The sequence below is a fragment of the Dermacentor albipictus genome, chromosome 5, assembly GCF_038994185.2.
Source record: "Dermacentor albipictus isolate Rhodes 1998 colony chromosome 5, USDA_Dalb.pri_finalv2, whole genome shotgun sequence".
In the NCBI taxonomy this organism is placed as follows: domain Eukaryota; kingdom Metazoa; phylum Arthropoda; class Arachnida; order Ixodida; family Ixodidae; genus Dermacentor; species Dermacentor albipictus.
Genome location: NC_091825.1, coordinates 41,677,128 through 41,690,795, shown reverse-complemented (window position 1 = coordinate 41,690,795; position 13,668 = coordinate 41,677,128). Strand labels below are relative to the sequence as shown.

Below are 13,668 nucleotides of genomic sequence, written 5' to 3'. Positions count from 1 at the left end.
CATGCTCCTTGGAATCATCTTGTGGGGCACATAGATCCATCTCCGTCGACACGCTAGCGTCCATTATGGAACAGCACCGAGCCGCTCGCGAGTTGGTGCACCGCACACGCTCATATTTTTACAAAAAAACAACACGAAAGGTAAAAAGAAAGCATGATTTAGATGCTTAAAACGCGGGATATGTATCTATAAAATAAAAATTTAAAAAAAGGGGGCAGAACAATGCTTGTGTTGGTAGTCTCAAACTACCCAAACTGGCTGAAAGTCCCATGTTTTTGCTAGCAACATTGATATTCGGAGAGGCGGAAAGCATGCGGCGGCAATGCTTGTGAAACGAAACCTCGCGAAAAGCTTCGCAGCGCCGCGCTGCTATCCGCTACATTCGCTCAATCGCTTGCATGTAAATCAGGCTTTACGCTTTCTCTGAGCTATCCAATGTTCGTATGGCACAAGCGGACAAAATATGGTTGCAACTCGCGTACTTCCGTCTTCTAGGCACCCGCGGAGGGAGAATCTAAATTCAAGTCAACTGTGTGTCAGCGCGAACGCGCACAGCAAACCCGCACCACAATTTTACCGCAGAAAACTGGAATTAATTTCTAAGTTTCTATATAGATGTTCAATTTCTGAATATAATGAGCTCAGAGCTGTCGCAGAAGATCGCTGCATAGAGGCCAATAAGTTGTGACAGTCGATTAATACCAGCATGGATAGTTGTGTTCACTACTCTATTGCCGATGCTACACTGTAAAAAATTTCCGTAATTATACGGGGGATTTCCGTCATTATACGGAGGACTGCAAGTAAAAAAACGGAAAATCGGTCATTGTCACAAAAAACTGCAAAAACTGCCGTTAAAATACGGAAAGTGCTCTCCGTTTTCAGCTTAACGGACATTTTGCACGTATTATTACGGTAACTGCCCTGTTTTGCACGAAACAGACGGAATTCCGTATTATTATTATGCGAACATCCGTATTTTCGCGACGAAAACTATACCCGCATGCTGTCTAAATGAGCATGCACTTGTACTCGCAGAGTTCCATCCAAGAACAATTTATTGAACAGGCGAACTGTACACATTATGAAGACACGTGCAGACTCAGCCTTCTACCGAAAGCTTCAATAACAGATCGTATAGATATACATTGACGCGCACTCTCTCTCTCTCCATATATATATATATATATATATATTATTCGGTGTAAACGCTGTGCAGATTATAATACAACATATATGTGTAAGTGGACGAAGTGTGGTGGATACACGTTCCAATCTCCAATGAAAACAAACTTGCACCGCTCAGCTGCTGCATGGTGCGCTGACAATGACATCGGCGCTGTATGTGCATATATATGTATGTATATATATATATATATATATATATATATATATATATATATATATATATATATATATATATATATATATATATATATATATGTGTGTGTGTGTGTGTGTGTGTGTGTGCGCGTGTGTGTGTGTGTGTTCATCAACACCAGGCGAGCGTCTTTGTGGATCGGGCGGCCAAAATTAATTATTTCAACGTCTCGATTCAAAGCGATGGTCCAACATTGAAGGCGCGATCTCACTCTTTTCATCAATGGAACATCCGTGGTCGTTCACGATCATCAATAGCGCGGCCACAACTCGTTTTTCGGTTTGTTGCTCGTCGTCTTTTCTGTACACCTGTATTTTTCTTTCGGGCATAGCATATGCATATGGGCTTAGTAACGCTGATCATATGCGCAAATATATGCGTGTTCTCGCAATGTTCTCAAATTAAGCGCTTTGTAGTTAATAACGCAGCATATATGTTTAAGTGAATGAAGAGCCGGGGACATACGTGCATACGTAAACAAGCTTGCGGCACTCAGGTGCTGGTACACTGGGAATGACATTGGTGCTCTATACGCCAAAAATTGTGCGCACTCTAAATCAGTACCGAAACGCAGGGAGTGGTATAATGACCGTAACTGCGTTTACATTTGGCAATAAATGGTCTCGAAGGGGACTGGCGGCCTATAGATCCAAGTACAACGGTCGGAGGAAATTTTCGAATGCGGCAAGCAATTAACCCAAGTGTCAAAGAGCACTGCTGAACTGCAATGTAGTTGGTTGAACTCATTCCCATGATATTTACAAAATATCTCGTCTCTGACAATAACTGCCCATTCATTGAGACAAATCGACTACGCATAATCTTCACTGTTCATGTGTTAATTCTTGCGGTAAGATGTAATCGCAAACATTTGGTGCTTCATCTTGAAACAAGACCGGTAAGCGCGCTCGTTCTTGTACGGTAGAATCAAGAACACGAACATGCACCGACATGTATGTAAACTACTGGAAGGTGACTGAAGATGAAGGACCTATTACCGTGCTAGTACTGTGTATACTGTCAAAAAGAAGAAAAAAATATTTCGGAAAGAAAGAATGCCCAGTGTCGAGATGTAACGATTCAAGCTTTATTTCTTTTTGACCTATAGAATGCAACACCACTAGTTCCACGTGCTTTATGCATGGGTAATGTTATGACACAACTCATTATTTAACCGTTCATTACATGCACCAACCCGCCCAAATTATCACTGTACTCGAGCTTATGGACGCATCGCAGTGCACTGCTTTGCACTTCATTGTAGCACAGGGGTTTGCTATCGCCAGTAGCGAATGCTTTGGTTGACCTCCCTGCCTTTCTTCCTTTTGAATTCTCTCTCCCTTTGTATAAAACGCACTAACTTGTGGGAGAGAAAGCATTCTCCTCTTTTAGAATTCAATTAATTGTCAAGCAATTATATTGCAGTTCCAGTAACTAGAGCACAAATGCGAAAACGAAACCGATTCTCTTCGGTTCTCCGCGCTCAGAGTGCGGCACCAGGGGGCAGGGCGCGCTGCGCGTCCGTTGGAGTGGCAGACGGAGATGCACATGTCTAGTCAGCCGGCATTTTTCGAGTCGTGTTGTAAATGTTGTTAATTCGCCGTAAATATCTCTTGATTTGTACTCAAGGGTGGAGCAAGACCCCAAGGAAGAGAGATTGACTCATCGGGAGCGAAGAACAGAAACGATGGATGGTTACGCTGCTTGGGTCTCGGCACGTTCAAATTGGCAAAGTTCCGAATTTGTTGCTGTGTTGTGTCCGCTTGTGCGCTCGTTATTTGCCGTCATCGCTCGGAGATATTTGCGCTGGATGTCTTTCACTTCGTGTACAAAACTCTGCTCGCTGCGGCATCGAAGAAGTTGTCCTGTGTTTGGGTGCACGTATGCGCTTGGACACGGATAGCCTGCTTGCTCTCAACGGGTGTTCAACAGTCTACGCGCGCTGGTAACTTGCTCATGAGGTAAGCCCATTTTAATCTTATTTGTTTTGCATAACGTAGGTGTTAAAATGATGTGTGGTAAGCCGGTGTCGCGAACAGAAATATTGTTTCAAAAGACCACTATGCAACGTCTTAGGGCAAAAATCACGCATGAATGGGGAAAGGATAAAACCTATCTCTTCAGATCGATTCCAGTCGTAGCGCGATTGGCTTGATCGCAATTTCCGTGAGGTACTTCTAACCTTTTGTTCACTCGCGTTAAAAGCGTAGAATAAAACTGCGTTCAGTTGAGCTCTTGTATTGACGCTTGTATTGGCTTGAGAGCATACTGTATCCGATACAAGAACTTCTGTTAAAATACGGAAATAAACGTTCGAGGCAATAGCAGTCGCTCACTACCTGTGATCGTTACTTTCTTGCTTGGGTGCACGTTTTAATTGTGACCGGAAAAAAACGTCTTGCTGCACCGTTTGCGGTGCAGCAAGACGTGTTCCTTCGAATGATGTCTGGGCAGTCAAGGCATTCGTGCCACTAAGCAAGCAGTAAACGGGGTATCAGTGCGAAAACATTTGGACATACAAGAGAAGCGAATGGTATCACCATAGACTCTTTTATTTGACGAATAATTCAGTTGTATTACTAAAGCGGAGAGTGGATATGCATGAAAGTCAGATTGTATTGATACTAAGCAAAAACAAGGTAACTTATCATTACTAATCAATCCTTTTCTTTTACTGAAAGGCAAGTTGCTGTTGTGCTGGAGCTGAGAAGAGGTCTGCTGCCTGCAATGGGTCCATCTCTCTCAAGTTATTGCAGTATTATAGCTCTCAAGGTGAGTGGATTTTTTTTTTCTCATAGCTATTTGCCACCTGAATCAGGACCGTTTACTTAGCTGTGTAGGTGATCACTGTTAGTGACATTGGAGTGCTGGTGGACCAGCACTCCTTTATGATTGCAACGCATATGACAGAGTGCAGCTGTGGCAGTATGCAAAGGTGTTAATCTACAAGCCAAATTAGGTTCTTTGAGGTAATATGTTAATATATTGATGACATTGGATTGTGGTCTAGCAGGCAAAAATGCTAAACAAAAAGAAATTTTAATTTGCACTTGGTAAGATGTGCAAGCAATTCAGGCTGTTATACATGAAGTGGGACATTTGTAGATGTCTTCTACAGTGCTGCAGTCCTGAATGGCTTCAGAGTTGAGTGATACCACTATAATTTCTCTGTAGAGCATGCAGCACAGTTTAGCATTGGGGGAGGCTGGCATCAACAGGCATCTACTTACTGTGAAGTTCAAGTGAGGTGTTACTGTTAGGGTGACTATATATAATTTATGGTTTAATTCTAGTCTTGTGTCAGGCAGACATAGTTTACCCATTTGGTTAAACAATAGAGATGTAATATCTATGTATACAAGTATTACCCATTCATTTATGCCATTTAGACAATGGCAGAAATGCGTGGGTAATACTTGTGTACATAGACAATACATCACTATTGTTTAACCAAGCGGTGCCCCTGCATGCTAAATTTTACAGGGCTATTATTAAGTAATGTCAGCTTTTGTTGTAACATTAAGGCACCTTTTATATTATTACAGATTACCACCATTGTGCACCATCATAGTGTCATATTTACACTAAATGTATTTGACTTTGCTATAAAACCTTGCATAGCGGTGCATCGTGAAATTTTTTTTTATAGTTTCTGGCCTCAGAATGCACTTCACGTTATATTCTTGTTTGCAACAAGGCTATAAATGCAGGTTTCTCTCCTTATGTTTTGTGGCACTTCAAACTGCGGCGAGCTAAACCACTGGGCAGCAATACTGGATACGCTACTGCGTGTGGAGCTGTCTTCAAACACACACAAGGAATACATCATTGCTTTTTAGCACAAAATAACGGACACAAGAAAGACGACAGAACAAGGTGCTACTCTCAACTGACATCACTATATTGCGTCCCTCCTTTGTAGACAGCAGAATCTAGAAGAACATTTGCTGTGAACACCAAGTGCAGGAACCACCAACATCTGATCAAAAAAGCACACTCATGCGACAGAATCCAAAAAAGAAACATATTGAGCACTTTACAAGGTTAAAGAAAGCACACTAATGCACTGTGACCCCAGTGACTGTATGAAGAAAACTTCTGATAACTCTCTGGCGGTGGTATCACGGCCCTTTTTTCAAAATCGTAGCATCACGAAACATTGCGAACCTAAGCGATCCATACCAACAGGCACAGGTTCCCATTTGGCTCAACATTGTAAAATATGGAAGTGCAAAGCCATGTTTCGTGATACTACGATTTTGAAAAAGTGCTGTGATACCACCGCCTGAGAGTTATCGGAAGCTTTCTTCATACAGTCATTGGGGTCACAGTGCATTAGTGTGCCTTCTTTAACCTTGTGCAGTGCTCAATATGGTTTTTTGGATCCCGTCGCATGAGTACGCTCTTGTGATTGGTTGTTGGTGGTCTCTGCACATGGTGCTAACTGCGGATGTTCTTCTAGATTCTACTATTTATAAAGGAGCGACGCAATAAAGTGATGTCAGTTGAGTGTAGCGCCTTGTGCTGGTCGTCTTTCTTGTGTCCATTGTTTTGCACTTAACAAAGTATTTATGGATTCACACCAACTAGCCCGCCAACACATTGTGTTGCGGGCACTTCTGAAGTACTGTCTGTCCAATAACCTTGGTGGCATAGAAGCGCCGTCCACTTCTATGCGTTGCTTTCTGTTTCATTGTGGCATGACATCACATTATAATCATAATGTGTATGTACTTTTTCCAAGAGACCCATATTCCTATCCTTGTGTTAAATTTGCTGTCGCATTATTTATGTGCAAATGACCAGTGCTCCGAGCTCCATTTTATCGCAAGTAAACTACTGGTACCTAAACAGATCTGTATATCAGAAAACCAAAGCTGAACTGCCGAACAGTACCAAGCGGCAGCCTTAGTGCAGTGTCAAGTAGTCAGATTTTATTGGTCATGCAGAGGTACACAGGATAGCTCTTTATTACTTGCTGAATAATTAAGCTGTGTGAAAACTGAGTATATATGTAGCTTCAACCACATGCTATTGGTCATTGCTCCTGCCCTCATCAAATGTAGAAGATTATCACGGCATTTCCTATTCTCTTTTTCCTTAATACAGTGGGATTACTGCATGCGTAAGTAGGAAACGGATCACATAGGCAATCAAAAGCCAACATTGTGTAAACTTGGAACATTGATTCTACAGTTTGATGACTCAGAATAAGTAGGAATACACCATAAATGATTGACAATTAACTTTTACTTGACACAGGGCTAAAGCATACAGTAAGCATACTGTATGCTCATATGGTGTCACATCAATTTAAATTTTAGTGTAGCTTTACAGTGTACGCTTCTATTGTTGTATTCTGTCAGAGGAATGATAATGTTTCGCGTGTATAGCAACTAGACTGTCTATATACAGAAGTAAAAATGTGTGAACTGTATTTTTTAATGATTTGATAGAATGTGTAGCACAATAAAGCCATACAATCAACGCACAGTGATGTGACTTTCTCTGCACATGTTGCAGGTTCAAAAAAAGTATGGTGGAAGCTGTTGCCAAGGTTCCGACCAGAAAAGACAGCCAGTATAAAAGGGTCCACGCCACTGATCTCTACTACAGGGGATGAACAGCACATCGAGCGCCCTCGACTGAAGCCGGCCTTGTCCCGGAAGTTGGTGCTTGACAACTTTGCGGCAGCACTTTGTTGCACGGGTGTGTAGCATTTCTTCCCCTAACATGCCTGCCTGATGTGCCATAAACTACCCAAGCAGTGTTTCGAGGTGTCCAGAATTTTTCCATTGTAGTGTCTACAGTGTTGCTAACATAAGTGGCGTGCAATGGAAACACTGGTAAATCAGAAAAAACTTGATGTAAAAGAACACTATCGTATACGGGTTCAGATTGTCATAAAAGTGCTTACCAGACATGTAGAGACCTCCTAAAATGTGAAAAACCACAAAGAAAAGTTTTTCGGCAGCAATATTATCTGATCGCACGCACTAGTTAGTCCACCATATGCCCTGCTTCCAGGACAAGCGACTGCATGACATCGCATTTCCACTGGCTTCACCTGCATCCGGTGCGGTGTGCTGCACCCAGCGAAACATGTTAGAAATCAGTGGTGCACAGTGTTTTCTGTCCCCTTTCTCGACGCCTACTGAACACATGTTAAACTGTTTCCAAAGCAGACAAACAGAAGGAAAGGGTTCTGAACACATTGCATTTTAAAGTGGCTGGTACTGGGTAACGCAAGTACTGTGGCATAGTAGATTTGCACCAGGCAACCTGGGTTCCCAAAAAGGCTACTGTTTACTTGCAAATGGCCAACGTATTGTGAGCATGTTGAAGTTCTTTTTTTATTCTCATCGCTTATTTAGCTAACGGAGACAGCTTTCACAACTGAAGAAGCCTTGGAAGCATGAAACACTTCACAAAACCAGCTTCAATATATCGTGTCTGCATCACAATTTCATGGCTGCATGAGTGAACCCTCTGGTTAACATGTAAGAGAGTTCATGATGTTTGCCATGCATTATCCAGTTTATTTACAGGTCAACCCTATCTTGAGATTTAAGCTGATGTTGCGTTTAGAGAAATTATGGCCGAGAGCCAGCTTTTGAGAATACAGATTGAGCTTGACAGATTAAACGCCAGAACAAGTCGTTGAGGATTTCAGATCAAGAATCTTCAAAGGCCAGTTCATTTAGTGGTGTTAATATTCTGCTCGAAGTTGTTGATTGTTATGTTCATATGGTGCCCAAGCATTGCGGTAACAACTTCACTTGGAGTACATAGCAAGGGTGTATTCAATGTAAGCTGCTGGCTTTTTTTCTGTGTTTTCAAAAACTGGTTTCTTGTTCAGTTTAAATTTTCGAATTTTGCATTGTTTATTAGGTGTTGTGTCTTGTTTCCTTTTCCTGCAGCTTCTTAGTTAAACATCTGAATAGTGAACACAACTTGACCTTTTGCTTGATTGCCTAGATTACATGCCCTCGATGCAAAACAATTTCACTTCAAAACTGCTTGTACCACACTGAAAGAATAACTTGAAGCAGCCATAGCCACCAATAACACGCAAGAGATGATTATGAAAATTTTAATATTGTTTTTTGATCTACAGGGTGTCTTAACTATCGTGCACCAAGATTCAGAAATATGTAAATGCGATGTAACTAGACAAAATGAAGGTAATGTTTGCCATCGCCTGGAGATACTCTGATTATATTGTGCATTCTGCCTAATTACATAATTCTTAATTATTTATTAAATATCTCAAATAATTAAATGAAATGTGTCAATGAAAAGTTGTAGAGCAATATGAAAGCCTCCTGATACACTTTTTTGTTACTGTTACTCATTGTGTGCTACATAAAAGTGTTTTTCCAAGGAATAAGCCTGCGAATACACATAAAGTGTCTTGAGTGGCCAGTCATGTGTCAGTTTTGTGGTGCAAAGCCACGAATACAACTTAAATGGGTTCTTTTAAGAAAAAGACTTAGCTCAGCAAATTATCTTTCTTTGTGCAGCCTGTGGAGACAAGGTTTCTTAGACATGGCCGTGGCCCTCAAGGAAGATGCCGAGGCCACAGGCAGTTCCTCCAGTGACCGTGAAAAGGTCCCCTGGGGCACAAGTCTGGTTTGGCACCTCCACCTTTCTCCTGCAGCTTTTCTGTCTACTTAGCTAACCAGGTGGGTCAATGATGGCAAAGGGAAAAAAAGAATCAACAGCATCAAACGCAGAACTTGCTCAAGCTCAATGCATTTTTGGTGTGAAGTTTTTCCCTTATCATTTATCAAAAAAACGGGTAATAAGTATATGATATGGTCTTCATACGGACACCTCTTTCCCACAGAGAATTAGCAGTAAAAAAAGCAGCTTATGAAGGCTTGAATATTAGCTAGGATGATGTGGCATAGATAGGATAATGATTATGAATGTTTCTAATGAAGGCAGTGGTAGTAGAGTGAATAATCAGAGTTTATATACAGATTGAAAGACATTTCGTTCCAATGCCAGAATTTTAAATCATCCCAAATAATTCTTGCATTTTATAGTCTTCATTTTATAGTTCTTGATGCTTGCTTCTTGCTGACATCATTCTTATGCTGCATAATTCACCTGTTATAAATTCCCTATTTCCCCCATTCAAGCAACTTTACATTGATCATAAGAAACCTCGTAGATGAGTTCCAGAAACTTGCTGATGAGATTAGGGGGCGGCGTGTACCCCAGGCCGCTTTCAAGGGCCTCATATCTTGCAAATGTTAGAAATACTCCTGCTAAGCAAGTTCTTGGTGTCATACAAGGTTATTTGCGAATACGAATTTGCCTAAATTTAGAAAACAGCCAATATAAAAAATGTCAAGCGATATCGCTGGCGATACACACACACATTCCAACTGAACTAAATGCAAATAAATATAGCACCAAATGCAGAATCATTGGCATGATGCCATTCTTTCAGTGGAATAAAATCTGTCCTGCATTGTAAATCTGGAATCCTTTATAATCCAGACTACTAAATACTTATGAGGGTTGTAGCGTAAAATATGCATGTATTTATTTCTCGTTTCTTTACTTTAGGACCCGATAATGCTAAAACAGCAGTGAAAGAACTGATATCACAGTACCTAATACTTTATATTGCTCCAGAAATCCGTTTCTCTGCCGATCGCAGCATTCGACACTAACAAGAAGGCACATAACACTTAGGGTGGTGCTATTCACTTTGATTGTTTGGGAACGAAACCCATAATGTACATGTTATGGCCCTACGTGTCATTACGTTTGAACAACAAAAAGGTTGGGGGTTTGCATTTTGCAAAACTGCATGGAGGTTTTCACTGTGTGCATATAAAATTAGGAACCTTCCCAGCTCATACTAAATGCATTCTCCAAAGCTTTAGGTTATACAGGTGCACTACTTTACACAGAACACACTCTTTTCCCTCGTCACGGCTCACACTCTTAGGCAGAGTTACACCCTTTGAAGTGCCCCTTCTTCCACACAACGATAATTGTCATCTGCCTTTATGCATTTTCTTTCTTTAACGCTGCGAGCCCTGTGCTTTCCAGTAACGAACGGCATGCGCGTTATCAGCATGATAGCATTCCCGACAACAAAGTAGCGGGCGTGGCGTCTTCAAGAAAGGAAACGCATCGAGGCAAATAACGATTATTGTTGTGTGGCAGAAGCGGCACTCCAAAGGGTGTAACTTTGCCTAAGAGTGCAGGTGGTGATTCAGATTCTTCAAAGGTGTTTCATTGTATGGGATGGCACATCGCGCTTCACTTATTTGCAGAATATTGCATTCCAATTATGTCATATGAGATAAATCCATTAGAGAGCTTTAGCTTGCCCTAAATTTATTACAGCTGTGTACTGGTAAACTGGCCGCAGCTTGCAGTGCTTGTGGAAAAACAATTGTAACTGCCATATTATATGTAACTGCTAGTGCACAGGCATAGGCAGCAGCAATGGTTAGAGTACACTTGTTTCTTCTATTCTGGGGTATGCATCCTCCACCAGAAAGTAGTTTTTTTCGTCTTCCTCTTCTACCATATTGGAATGTGAAATGGGGTGTAATTTGTAGGATATACTCTTGCATAAACTTAATGAGCATTTATTCTCGTCTGTGCCACAGATCATTGTTGCTACCACTGTAAAAGCAGGGTGCCTGTTTACAGCACCCATAGGGAACAATCTGTGAATCTTTAACGAACAGTAACGATAATGAATAATCGAATAATTTTTAGTAATTTTCAACAAATTTAGCACTCTTTGCTTTCCACTACAGTGTTTTTCAAACTCTAATATTGGCACAAGGTTTGAGTGCAGGATGTCATTTTGTGTGAAAGAGTACACTTGTGCGCATAACACCTCATCGTCAACATTCTGCTGCACAGAATGTCATTAGCTTTTGTATGCATTGGTCACTATCTCACAAACCGGTTGCTCCTTTGTTAGTTGGAATGTAGCATTTATGTAAGGCACATTTGATGTTCTAACAAAAAGCATTGTGCCCTCTTATCCCCTAATTCTCCTCACTTGATGCCTAGTGTTGTAATAGCATGGTTGACACCATGAGAGTCAGTGTGGTGAATAATTGTCTGGTGGAGTAGGGGGTGTACGTTAACTTAAGCAACTTTTCCAGACGACTTGAATCAGTATTGTGGAATGCTGGTTTTTTTTTCAATCACTGTTACCTAGTTTCACTTTGGTTGTGGCAACAAGTATAATGTAGTTCGCTAGCACTCCTGCCAACACATATAATGTGCAGGCATCTGTGTTGAAAAAAAGACCAGCTAATGGTTTGCCAGGAGCTAAGGTCCATTTAGACCATTAAATTTTGAACTTACACCGGTGGAAATAACTGGTGAATGAAAGCACACCCAGGAGAACTGAAGCAAGACTGCGAGTCGGCCTAGTTGGAACAAATTCATCTTGAAACTTATTGTGTGCAACAAACAGGGACGAAGAATAGAAGAAACACAAGGACGAGCGCTTAACATTGTGGTTCTTCTATTCTTCGTCCCTGTTTGTTGCGCACAATAAGTTTCAAGATGAGCAGGAGAACTGACCATAATATTTTCTTTCATTATAACACCGCTGAAGCTTTGAACTGCATTTGAACTGGCTTGTTTAAAAAATGACCCATTTCCTTGTTCAAGTAAGACAAAGGTTCCACAGGAAGACAGAAACTTGAAGCCGTCAACAGCAGCATGAATATAAACAGCACTCGACGTTTTGCAATCTTGCACCTGGTTATATTATCCATCCCATTTTTTTCCACAGGCTGTTCTTTACTGTTTTATGGTCATATCCAGTTTAATTTTAATGTCCCTATTTTTTAATATTTGGTTAATATATACTTTCTTCATCGGCTTGCAACAAAATATATATTCATAATGTGCCTTCATTTACCATTTGCAGTGATCTTAACCAGATGCATCTTGATACAAAATTTATTTTCCTTAATTCTTCGTTTTCCTTTTTCAAAAGTGCAAACTGTTTATCTTGATACCTATTTTGTCTTCTGGGAAGATTGGTTCTACTGGATTAATGACTGCATACATGTGTACATCGTTTTCTGTTTTGGTCACCCCTACTCTTGGCAAGTACTGACAGCATTGCTCATACCCGCTCCATCACGATCACCACTGCTAAGCACACCCTTCCTTCCTTTATTTTAACACTTTGGCTTCTCTTGACCTATTATATGCACCAGTTACTTCTCCCCCAATGAGGCTAGGGGCCAGTGAGATATGCACAATCCCACAACACAGCCAAGGAAAACATTTGCTACCCTAATGACAAGCACCTATGTCGAAATTTTGGCTACAGCAACATCCCTTGTGCCAGCAATGTTGATCTACTTACATGTTTTTCTAACACAGAAGTTACTGCTTTCTCGTGTTCTGTGATTAAACTTTTTTGCCGCTTTCTTTAGGATGGATATTCACGAAGACTATTTGTTTCTCCTAACAGCAGCAAGTTTATCCTTGCAAGTGTTTGGAGTCAAGAACAACTTTCACCAGGAAGAAGTGCAAGACGAGTGATTGAAGAAAATAAAGTTGCTTCTGTGATCTAAGAACTTGAGGACTGAAATGTTGCACCTTTTTGTGTATATGCTATGCAGTGCATTCATATCACAAAGTGCAAAGTGTTTTATCTTTGCAGCCATGTCAGTGTGTTGGCAAGACAATTTTCTCAATGGTGACCTGCTGCTTTGACTATGAGCTGCCTTCATGACATTTGCATTAAAGGAGATGTACTATCGTGGACAAAAGTACCCTGGAAGTGCGAGCGTTGACCAAATTGCATTTCTGCTCAAGACCGCTGAAAACAGTGGGTCACGTATGCACATGCTGAACGCAGATGGTGGCACGGCTGATCCCAGCAAATAGCACACCAATGAAATTCGGTCGACTCTCGCACGTCCTGGGCAATTTTGTGCCCGATGGCACATTGTTCGAATGGATATGCTCTGCAAGATGAAATACGGGAAGCACCTGTACTTTAACGGTTATAGTACAGATTCAGAATACAGAATCTTCCGTTTTCTAGATACAGAAGCACTCGTATCTTGTATTACGGTCTCCTTTTTTACAGTTGTCCGTTCTACGGAAATGACCGTTCTTAATTTACGGAAGAGTGTTCGGTCACAAATTACCAGCAAATTTTCTGTAAAGTAAGGCAAATTTTTTTTACAGTGTAGAACTCGAATGCCCATTCAAAATAAAAAAAAGAGGCAGAATTACGAGTATACAGCAGTCACAGGACCACAATG

General features: G+C 41.0%; 1 protein-coding gene and 1 long non-coding RNA gene across 3 annotated transcripts in view; one reads left to right on the top strand and one right to left on the bottom strand.

Moving 5' to 3' along the window:
* LOC135902147 (uncharacterized) overlaps positions 1 to 13,668 on the bottom strand; it is a 154,177-nt gene that overhangs the window by 47,202 nt on the left and 93,307 nt on the right. The window lies entirely within an intron of this gene.
* LOC139059871 (uncharacterized) lies at positions 2,353 to 12,963 on the top strand. Of its 2 annotated transcripts, none has more exons than XR_011514433.1 (5): positions 2,353 to 3,342; positions 4,063 to 4,153; positions 6,905 to 7,090; positions 8,905 to 9,066; positions 12,867 to 12,963. It is a non-coding gene; the product is annotated as an uncharacterized lncRNA (long non-coding RNA). The 2 variants fall into 2 exon arrangements; XR_011514434.1 differs by having other exon boundaries at positions 2,355 to 3,342; positions 8,905 to 9,013; positions 12,867 to 12,913.